Raw genomic sequence first — 11,343 nt, forward strand, 5'->3', positions numbered from 1 at the left:
GAATCAATGGCCCGGCGCGGGAAATGAAAGCCGTGACGGACACGGCGCGCCGCCTCGCTCCTGTCAGCCGGCCGCTATTCAGCCGACGCTCCCCGTGCTTGGCAGCTGCCAGGACCGCCGAGGGGCGGGGGCGGCCGAGCGGGGCGCGCGGAACGCCCGGGGGTGGAGGGGGGGGGGCACTCGCCGGCGCCGCTCCGGCCATCGGCTCCATCGAGCCTTGAGCTCGTTCCGCCGCGCTAGAGAAGAACTTGTTCTCATTTGACACCAGCGGCCGCGGCCTAATCAAAAAAGGGGAAGAAAGGAAGCGCTTTGACGCCGATGAACGGACGTCACCGTTGATGGTTGATGAAGAGTTGCCGATTGCAGACAACGCGGGGCGTCGGAACATCTGATCAGCATTCATCAAGGCGCTTTTCGCTCTTCCGCAACCTTGTATTTATGCCTCTCGCGAGTTCCCGACGCCGCATTCCTCTTTCGAGAGTCGACAGCCATATTTTCACCCGTCTCGTTCCTTTCATAACTCGGCCCCGAATTTGCATCGGGAAAACGCCGCTTGTCCTTGTTCTTCTTCTTGAAACAACCTGCAAAGTCTATCGTTCACTTTTTATCTCAAAACCCACGTCTGACTTTATTTTCACTTTGTCTGCCCAAGAAGTACTAGCGGCAGGCTGGAAACAAAACAAGAAGAAGTTGGGGCCGCGATATTTTTTCTTGCGTTTGCCCTCCAACTCGGCGGGCGCCTACGTGCGGGATTAAATTCAGCGGGCTCCCCGACGTTAATGAGAAACATTGAAATCACGCTGCCCGCCGCGTGGCTCGCCGGCTGGCGCCTTGCCGCTTTCCTGTCCTTGAGCAAGGCACCAAAGGTGTCATTGTATTTCTACCGCTTCTCTTTGCTAATCGGGTCGGAAAAGCATTCATTCGAACCCGCCGCGCGTTGAGGTCCGATTCTCAATCGAACCTTCCCCGCGTTTGCGTTTAGGTGACCTCAAAGATAGCGTTGCTTTGCTTACTGGCATCAACCGATGTTTATGCTAATGTGTAGGATGTCTTTTCATTTCCATCCTGTTATTTGTTTGAGCACTGGTAAAATATGCCGGTTAGCATGTTTACCGTTTACAGCTAATCTTCAACAAATGTAACACAATTGCTGTCTTAGATGATGACAAATTATTGCCAAACCGTCCTCATAAAAGCGCTTCGGAAAATGTAGTTATATAGTATATAATGTAGTGTATGGACTTACCCCTACGTCCCCCACTATCAGAAAAGGATTGTTACAAGTCAGGGCGAAGGCAAAGTTGGCGGGGAGGCGCCGTTGTCTTTTGTTTTCCAAAGTGGCGGGGTTTCACCTGTCTGCGGCTCCGACGTGCCGACGGGAGCCTGGGCCGCGCGCTTGACAGGCTTTGCATTTGAATGCGAGGATGAGGGCGCCCGCGGACGACACCTGCGCCCGCCGCTGGCCTTCACCTGCGTCTCGCCGCGGGAGCCCAAAGGGCAGCTGTTTGTTCTCGCGCTCATTACGCCGGGAAAGTCGTCGCCGGAAGAATGTCGGCTCCCCTCGCCAGAGGAACGCTGCGAGCGCGTGAAGAGACGGCGGCGTTTCGGCGATAACGAGCCCTTTGCCGACCGGGCGACCGCGAGCGCCTCGGCCGGGTCTGAGTCAATGCGGCGGGCGGCGCTTTTCAGCCTGCCCGTCGGTGCGCGCGAGTACGCATCTTGGCCGCCGAGGGGGGAAGACGCCCGGTGACAAAGCCCGCGCCTTTGCCGTCTCCTTGTTAGCGTGCCGCCCGTCTCGTTTGGGGTTTGTTCGCGCTCCGTTTTCGGGGGGAGGGGAAGCCTAATTGAAAAGCAGCGGCGCGCAGTTACAACAAATGAAAAAACGACACCTGAATGGCGACGGCGGCCTTTTAAACTGATTGCGCGTCTCATCGCCGGGACTTCTTTATGGGAACGCTCGCCCCCTGCGGACCGCAATGGCTGCGTCGCAAAGTTAGAGGCAGCCTTCGCGCGAGTCGACGAAAAGTCGTTTGGCTTTGGGGGCGGGGAACTCCCAAACAATCAAAGTTTTGCAAAGTGCTCCCCGAGGCCACAGCTTGGCCTCATTGCGCCGGTGTCAGAGCCCCCCACCGAAAAGCAATAGTTTGGCCTAAACACACTCGATGCCTTTTCGAGCGCTTGTTAGCGTCCGCCGCAAGAGCTCAAAGGTCAGAACGCCGGCGCGCCAGCTCACCTACTCCATCAGCGAGATGGCCACGGACTCCTAGACGGCGGAGAAACACCGCCCCTTCCAAAGGCTTGCTATTTGATTGGATTTTTCGAAATAAACTACAGCTGCTCCTCAAGCTTATACCTGGTTAGGGTTAGATTGGCTTTGAGCAGACAAATTGCAGTCTTCGTAGTGTTTTTTGTAAAGGTTAGGGTTCGGGGTTAGGGATGGGACATGGCGTTCTAAATCCGATGACTTCCTGCCTGATCGCATCACTTCATAGGCAAGCAGCTCTTCTCCATGCGCCGAGAAGCGAATGTCTTTTTAATCTCCACCAACTTGTGATGTGTAAATGTAAACGGGCCTTGAAGTTCCAGATGTGCCACTTCAGCAAGTGCACTCCGGGTTTTGGGAGATGGGAATGATGAGCGGATTTGCGCCGGGCTCTCGCCAGGCCGCTTGTCCCTTTGATACATTATTTAAGACGGAAGGTTTGATTAACATCTCAAGCGGAAAAACCCAATGAAACATCACTTACGGCCGGTCCGATAACCCGGCAAGGCCTTCTCTCCTCAATTCCTCAGGAAAGCTTCCAAAACCCGACTTGTATGTTTGAGGGATTTGGCGGAGCGGTGTTTTCATTTGCTCATGAAAAGCTGAACTGTGATGTTCGCCATTTGAACTTATAGCCAGCGTGCACGTTCTGTGTAATGCAGCACGGCAGCAAGAAAAAACTCCGGAGTGTCTTTTGGGGGTGCGCAGATCCGAGCCCGACGGGCGGCTGAACGTGAGCCAGGCCGGCGCGTCATTAGGATTCGGATCAGGGCGCCGCCTCGGTCGCCGAACCTCGCAGATGAATGAACGCGTCTGTCTGCGCTTCCTTCTTTTCCGGGCGCGCCGTGACGCGCGCGGGGGGCGTCAACCCAGGATGACCTCCGGGCTTGTTTACTGTCCGAGGGTTGCTTCGCAAAGATATGCGACCGGGATGCCGTCCCCGGAGTGACCTGTGACAAATCATAGCAAATGAAAGCAGGCTACTTCTTAGTCTATATTCAGAGAGCAGGGCTTAATGCCCGACTCGGATTTTTTTCGCAAAGTTTATCTTTCTTACGTAGTTTCATCCAGCTGTTATTTTCGCCCCTCCCAGCGGGACGTGCCCGGAACACCTCATCTGGGAGGCTTCCTAATTGGATGCCCGAACCGCCTCCGCCGGCTCCTTCTCCGTACGTTTAAAATTCTCGCAGCCGAGATGAAAGCCACCCCAGCGTTCGGACTCAAGTGGCACGGCGAAAGATGGGAAGCTCATCTATTTTGAGACCGCGTGTTCAAGTGGCTCGGGTCACGTTTGAAAAAGATCGGCCCTGCGGTCCGATCGCCGTCAAGAGATCAGGTAAAGGTCGCAGGGGCCGAAAAAATGGGAATCGGGTCACTTCAAACTGTCGTCTAAACGTAGCCTTAGCAATCTAGACGTCAACTCTTGTTGTTTTGGAAATGCAAGGATTGAGCAGAACCTTTGAGTTAATCCCCAGTGAGAGTTGTAAGACGCAGGTCAGAAAAAGAAAAACAGAAAAACCCTCGAGGGGAAAGCGCATCCGGCGAGTCTCCGCCAACGCAACCTGAATGTGGCGCTTTTAGCCACCGAGGCCCGGCGGCCGATAACGATACGACGGTCTGGATCGATGCCTCCCACCCCTAGCGATTGGGTCGTGGGGTAGTCCGCTTGATCCCGGAGACCGCCCGCCTCCCTCCCGAGAAAATGAAATCGCTCGATACCTTCCGGACGACAGGTCCTCAAAGGTTGCTTTGATGCAAACAAGATGAACCCGGCCGCTTGGACGGTGGCGTCGGAGTGCGGCGGAGGCGTCGGGGGGCCTGCCACATCAAGGTATTCCTCCGCCGAGGCCACCGCGCGGCGGCTCCAGATGATTAAAAGAAAACACAAGCCTGCGCACAAGGAATTAAAATACAATTACAATTGCACTCCTCTGTGGGAATTACGGGAGCCAAGATGCATTGGATCCACCGCTAAACGGAATCCGGTTTGATGATAAATCAGCCACCCGCCGTCGAGAGTGGCGGCGCGACGGAAAGGTCACGCGCTCTGAGTCATTGCTCCTCCGGTGTTGGAGAAGCAGTAGGAGCGCGGGGGCAGATTGTATTTACATCAAGTTGAAATGAATCGAAGGAGCCCGTCCTTCTCTCCGCTCGCCGCTCGCCGGCCAGGCTTTAAAAAGCCGTCATATGTTTTGACAGCCCCTTAAGTGTTTCCTTTCCAAAGTCCCTCCGGGGGGATCGATAATCCTTTGGGAGTCTGTCGGCGTGTCGCCGAGCGGCGGGCTCGGTCAATGGCGGTGACTGGAACCGGACTGTCACCTGTCCGCCGGAGGCTTATTGATCTTGCGCTACGTACCCGTCAGCTTGTGCGCTCGCCCCTTTGGAAAAATAGCAAATGGAAGCGGAACCCGGGCTCCGCCGTTTGCTCAGAGTTCGCCCTCGGGGAGAATTTCATTTTGCCCGCGTCGCCGACTTCGGCAGGGGTGTCGAACCTAAGGCTCCTTGGGGGAGCTTTGATCCGGCCCCCGAGACCGTTCCGACATCTATGAGGTTGGACTGGCCTCGCGCGTGAGGTTCCGGATTCGCGCCCTCGTGGTTCTGTCCCATCCATGCTTTTTTTGAAAGAAAAAAACGGATAAGATAATTGCGATCGCTTCTTTGCGCCGTTCCATCGTAGCCTCCGACCTTCCCGCCCCGGAGGGGTTATATTTTAATCGGCGTACCCCCCCTTTGTTAAGCCGAGAACAAAAAGCCCCATGGAGCAGCGTGTCGGCGAGGGGCAGATAACCGTCGGCCAGGTGAGCGGCGGTCACAGTCGCGATACGGAAGACGGACGGGCGGGCGGGACTTGCGCCGGGACTTAAGGAGCGGGAGCCGGCCGATAAATGCCCGTCCGGGAGGGGGGGGTCGGCATCGCCTCCGGGCGGCCGCCGATTGATGGGGAGGCGCCGACGAGCTCCCAATGTCACCGTCCAATTAAAGGCCCCTCCTCCCCTCGCCCGTATCCCCCGCGTCTATCTCCGTCCGACGTTATCCGGCTTTACGGCGCTAAGTGCTCTTCCCCCGCTGACAGACAGGGGCTGCTCTTTCTATTAGTTTGGGTCAGCGCTTGCCTTTTTGTCAGCGCACAATGGACCGTGGCAGCAAAATGCAAACGAGGCCGCAAAAAAGGAAATGAGCCGCGGGTGACTAATACCTGCCGCTAAGTCAAACGGAAAAAGAAGTCGGCCATTGTTTTCACCGGCGGGGGAAAAATGCGGCGACGCGCTTTTGCATACTTGACGTTCGCCGTTGAAACTTTGCACCTGCTTTCATTGAGTGCGTTTTAATCGGGATTCCTACGGCGGATCCCGCTGAGCGCCTCGGCGTTAGTGGAATTTCTGCGCCTTTCTGTGAAAACGTTCGTTTCAAACATTGACGTCAGCGTGACTCCAATGCCGCGGAAAATGAACGGCTTCCTTCTTGCGGCCACCGTTAGCTAGCATCCAATCCCGCTCCCTTTACCAAAAGCCTTTTCCCGGACCCCGTTTGTGGGAATCGTCTCAGGATTTTTCACTCGTTTCTTGGAGCAGCGACGCGGTGCCCGCGCGGGGACGCGCCCACCCCGTTTTGCCGCGCAATCCGCTAATTGGGAGGGATGCAAAACCGGGGAGTTTTGGGAGCGCAATTACGCCGTGACATTTGAAAATTCAATTAGTGACGAGCGCAGGCGAAAAAAAAAATGTTCTCCTCGAGATGACGCGCTTAACTCGGTCAATGGCAAGATGTGTTTTTCCATTTTTTCGAACCATCCGTTCGGTTGCCTCACATGTTTGTTAATCCGAACAAATCCAAGTGTTTGGCTGAAGGAGAATCAAAAACTGGCCGCTACTCATCCATCAACTAATCAATGACTCATTTATTTATTAAGTCGACCTCCCGTGTTTTACTTCGACCTTGGCTGAATCATACAGAAACGTGATTATACGCCCACCCCTAACACATGCCGTGCGGTAGAAAGAAAAGAGGAAATGACCCAACTTTTCGAGGCATTTCTATATGGTATATCCAATACAATCTGTACGGGCGAAGGTACGGTGACCTCTGGTGATTTATTTACTTTCGGGGGTGCCAGACTGACGGCCTTTCGGCGACCTCGAACGTTCCCCGAGGAGATCGAAAGTGCCGCTAACTTTGGGGATGCTCGCCGGCCTCCGCCCCAGGGCGGGATACGCCCTCGATGTCATTCATGACTTTGGCCTTGTCTAGCGCAACCGGGCTTATTTAAACCCCCGTAGCCCCCACCCGCTCGTACGTTTAAAAAAACAAAATAACTCCGTCCACATGGCTTTCTCACTGTCCTCACTGTGAGCGCGCGTTTTTTTTTTTTTTTTTAGGCTAACACACATTCCGCCTAGCAACAGGTGACAAAGCGTCATAGAAAGAAACCAATCCAAATATTTGTGCCCTCTACGATCTTTGCCTTTGTAAATAAATGCAACGGGAAAGAAAAGTGTTGGAACGCGGCTGTGAGGAAGGAGAGCGGAGCAAGGTGTCTGGAACGTTCTTCGAAGTTTGAGCGCTGCCTTCGCGAGCCATCTGCCCATCACAACTTGGCAGCTTCTGAAATTCACTCCGCCGTACAAAATGTCCCTCCTCCTCCTTTTTGTCTCTGTCCTTTTGCTCCTCATCTGCTCGCGTCTTCGCTCCTCCTCAATCTCCTCCCTTTGTTCTTCTATTTCGCCCGTCTATTTTTCCTCCTTCGCACTGTACGTCTTCATTCCCGCGCCTAATCCTCTCCATTTAATCTCCCCTCTTCTCCTTTTTTCTCTTTGCTCCTCCTTTGCTCCCTTTTGTCTTCCTGGCCCGCCGTGTACTTCTCCTCCCCGTGATTTGTGTGAGTGAGGAAGCTCCTTCCCGCCATCTTTCTCCCTTTTTATGATGGTCTGCCCGCACCTCGTCTCCCTTGCTAGCGCCTCCGTGATTTGTGTGGCTCAATTTCCGAGGTGTCCAAACACTTTCCCGCTGAAAAATGTCAGGAATGCAAAGGCCACCTTGAATTCTTTAGGCTAATTGATGTAATACGCTAAAGCGTCAAGCGAGTTGTCGACACGTTATTTTGAGTTAGGGTATATCGGTGGGGGGGGCAGGCCTGTATTTCTCAAGAATGGATGGGCCTGGGCGGCATGATAGATGGATAGAAATATAGACAGACTGACTTTGTCATTATGGCCGCACAAGTAGCAGCTTTGACATTTTTCTTTCTAGGCCCTCCGGGATGAGCTAAAGCCGAGCACTCCGAGATCTTAGCAGAGATAAGGTTACGTGGGGGGCGTGGCTTAAGTCTGGAGACATGCGCCCGATTTTATGAAAACACCTTTTCTTTTGGTGTTATGAAGAGATTTGACTCGGAAATCAATTCTTTGCGGCAGTTTTCTCACGTGAGGCGGATGTGCAAGCCCCCACTCCCCCCCCCCCGCCCTTTTTTTTTTTTTTTTACACATATCATTTTCACCCCCCTCCCCACCCCCGTGCCGTATCTTGGACACCTTTTGGCCTCGTACTTGTGAGATGTCCAGAAGAAGAAGAAGAAGCCTGCAGCTGGTCATCGCTGCACACAAGACGAAGAGGAGGAGGAGGAGGAGGAGGAGGAGGAGGTGGCACTGCGCAGGAGCGAGGGAGGGGGGGGGGGTGAGCGAGAGGGTAAGGATGGAGAGCGAGGCAGTGCGCGCGGGCCGAGTCGCTGCGAGGCGAGGCGAGACGAGACGAGACGAGCGGAGGCAGAGCGCTTCGCGTGCGGCAACTCCGTCAACACAAGCAAGACAAATGGCGAGCGAGCGTCGGGACCTCGTTGACGATCATTGACGACTTGTTCAACAAGCTGACGCGCCGGCCGCTCCTCCCTCCCCCGTCCTCCCCCCTCCCCCCTCCTTTTTTTTTTTTTTTGGTCGTTGTCCTGCTCGGTCAAGTTTGGTCGTCGGCGCTGCTGGCGGGAACTTCCCGCATCTTTTTTTTTTTTTTTTTTTTTAACGCGTGCGGTGAGTGTTGCTGCTTCCTTCTTGCACGCTTGCTGCATGCGTCTTCATGTGGATTCTCTTGCTTGCGCTTCATTAGTATTCCGCGCTCATTTGTTCTTGCTCCGCGGCGCTTTCTTTTTTTTCTTTTCTTTTTTGTCCTACTGCCACTTGTCAACGCGTGTTCGATGGGGACGCGTGCAACTTTTGAGCGCGCGCGAGTGTGTTTTGCCTCCGTGGAGTGATGGATGCGCAAGACGCGTGTCTCAGCCGCGGTTATCTTGCACGCCGGGAGAGCGGACGTGACCCCCCTCTTTCTCAATAGAAACCCTTTCCATCCAATCGTTGACTCCTTTCCCCTGCTAAATTCTGCCGTTGGGGAGCACGCACACGCTGGAATAATTCACACTTTTCAAAACATTGCAACGGCCTGCGAATTGATGCGTGGCAATTGGAATGGAAATGGAGGCGGATCTGCAGGACCGCAACATGCGCGACACTTTGTTTAGGATAAGATGATGATAAAGATGATGAAATTCAAGCATTCGGTTTCGAGGAGCAGTCAAAAACCGTCTGCGGGGCTACAACGTGCAGGACACTTCTTAACTACCCCACTTTATTAAGGATGCGGTGATGAGGATGAAATTGCCTCGTTTTTGATTGTCTGACAAATCTTGTGGTTGTGTTGCTCGTTTCTGAACGCCTTCATGCAACTTCATACTAAAAAAAAATATATATATGTGTATATATTTGTCTGTGTGTAGTATATGTACGTGTAAATATATGTACATACACACACACGTACACACACACACACACACACACACAAATATATATATATATATATATGTATATATATGTCCAGCCAAGACCCACGGTCCATTTTTGTGCAGATGCGTCGAATGAAATCCAAGCGGCGTGATTAATATTATTTGCTTTCCGGGTGAGCTGGCGGCGTGTTGCGCGACCGTCAGCGGGCTCCCCGAGGGCCGAGCGCGGCCAACCCAAATGGGGCCAAAAAAGGGGAGTCGCCGACGAAAGGGCGGCGCGGCGACCCCGCGGACTCGCGTCCTCTGCGGGACCAGCCGCAAAACATGAGCGGAAGGTCGCCGTTCTTGTCAAATGTGCCGATCGTCCGCCTTTTGACCCCAGGGGCCCTCGAGCAAGGCACCCGTCATCCCTGTCAACATCGGCGCGATGACGGAGGGGGCCGGCAAACGGCGGCCGGCGTGCGATTGGTCGGCTTTCCCCCGGGCGCCGGTAATCCTGTTGCTGGACTGCTAAATGGGATTAGAACAAGTGTGTGCGAGACAAAGTCGGCCGGGGGGTCACTTGGGGGCGGGGGCTTCGCGCTGACCGATGTAGCTTGTGTTTTCGCTTTATTCGCCAGGATAATTAGCACACATTTTGGGTTATGTTTTTTCAATAAGGGAACTATTACTAATTAACACCAAGTTAAAATATTCAACAGGAAGCCATCAACTACTGGTGTGTTTGATTTGTCTAGCGGAGGCACTGTAATACAGTCATAAGGAAACAAAGACGAGTTTCACCACCGCGACTCTGTTTTCCCCGGTCGTTTTAGTCATTCGTTGCAGAGGATGGAGGATATATGCTTTCGAATCATTTTGTTTGTCTACACGTGTTGCTGCACCGTTTGCGTTGACATCTCCGACTGTCTAACACTCAATCTTATTGTGTGCTAGCATTTAGCGAGCAGCGGGCAGTTTTCAATTCACGTGTTGTCTCATGTCGTTCAGTGCTCGAGAAGACAAAAATTCCAAAGAACGGGTCATCCTTGAAAACCTCGTTCAGTTCCATTGTAACATTTGTAAATTGCAATCTTAATTTGCGTAAAAATGCAGATACGCCGCACTGGACTTTAAGCTACGGGGTTCGATAGCGTGAGCGAAAGGTAGCGGCTTCTATTCGGAAAACCGCGGTAACTCCCGAGCATGTTCCTCCAGCCTCCCTTCGGTTTTGCTCATAAGTTACTGGCGCAGTCACTTAGTAACCCTCCTCCACCTCCGGACCGCGCCGTACCTTTCAGCACTCCTGCGGCCACATCTGCTCCACTTTCCACTCCAGCCATCAAAATGTCACGCAGCTCAGCGGACGTGATTCACACACACTCCGTTTGGACCGAGGCGCCCGTCGCTCACCGACTTGCGATACGCTTCTTGCACAAGCTCGCTGATATCATATGATACTCAGGACGCAGCGTGATGATCTTGCGCTTCAATGTCGTCGCATTATCATCAAACTGTTTGCTTGATTGAATGATTGCAACACCGATGATACCGAGTCATATCACGAAATCGATACGATGATAGTACAGCCCGTTATTATATGACCGACGATATCCCAATTATCATCAAGCTATCTGCGACGCCGTATGGAATTATTGCAACACGAAAGATATCCGTTGACGTGATGATGTCAATAGGATGATAGTCTGCTTCAATATTGTCACAATACTGATATCGTGACACATTATCGTCAGACTAGTTTGGAGGTATTGCAACACTGACGTTATCAGTTGATAACGTCAAATGATTTGCTCTGCATATGGAATCATTGCAACACCGATGCTATCAGTTGATATCATGATATCGATTACATTGCAGACTGATGATATCCAGTTATTATCAAACCACACCGATACATTATCAGCATCCGGTGCGGCTTATCGTGCGGCGAAAGTGTCCATTTGAAATGATTTCCAAACCCGACTCCAAACGATTAGTCGTTTTGCGGCACTTTGGCATTTGGGTGGGTTTTGGTCCAAGGTGGCGCTTGAGGACACGGGCGTCGCGTGCCAGCCCGCCTCCCCGACGTCTCCTTTCGCACGAGCTCCCGCCGCGTACGTGGCATTTCTCAGACGCGAGGACGCCTCGCGAGTCGGACGCGTCTAAGCGGCGGCCCCCCCCCCCCCCCGACGAGGCGGCCCGCCGGGATCCTTTTGTGTCAAGATGCCGCAGCCCCGCCCCCTCTTGCGTTTGGCCCACGCCGGGTCACGTGTCACGCGCGGCGGGTCGGAGGCGCGGCCGACGCCCGGGATTTATTTTTGATCAGAGCCGCCGGGGT

At 53.5% G+C, this 11,343-nt stretch overlaps 1 protein-coding gene across 3 annotated transcripts in view; it reads left to right on the forward strand.

Annotated features, from left to right (window-relative positions):
- The window catches only part of LOC148408133 (cadherin-7-like), a 96,796-nt gene that overhangs the window by 23,689 nt on the left and 61,764 nt on the right, over positions 1 to 11,343 (forward strand). Inside the window, exon 1 of one of the 3 annotated variants that reach the window (XM_088401606.1) lies at positions 7,998 to 8,280. The exons of the other annotated variants lie outside the window; for them this stretch is intronic. The gene's annotated coding sequence lies outside the window, so the exon portion shown is untranslated. Of the gene's footprint in view, positions 1 to 7,997; positions 8,281 to 11,343 lie in introns of those variants that run through there. 3 annotated transcript variants of the gene reach the window in all.

The sequence above is a fragment of the Hippichthys cyanospilos genome, chromosome 19 (assembly GCF_059441005.1).
Source record: "Hippichthys cyanospilos isolate Australia breed blue-spotted pipefish chromosome 19, RoL_Hcya_1.0, whole genome shotgun sequence".
Lineage (NCBI taxonomy): Eukaryota > Metazoa > Chordata > Actinopteri > Syngnathiformes > Syngnathidae > Hippichthys > Hippichthys cyanospilos.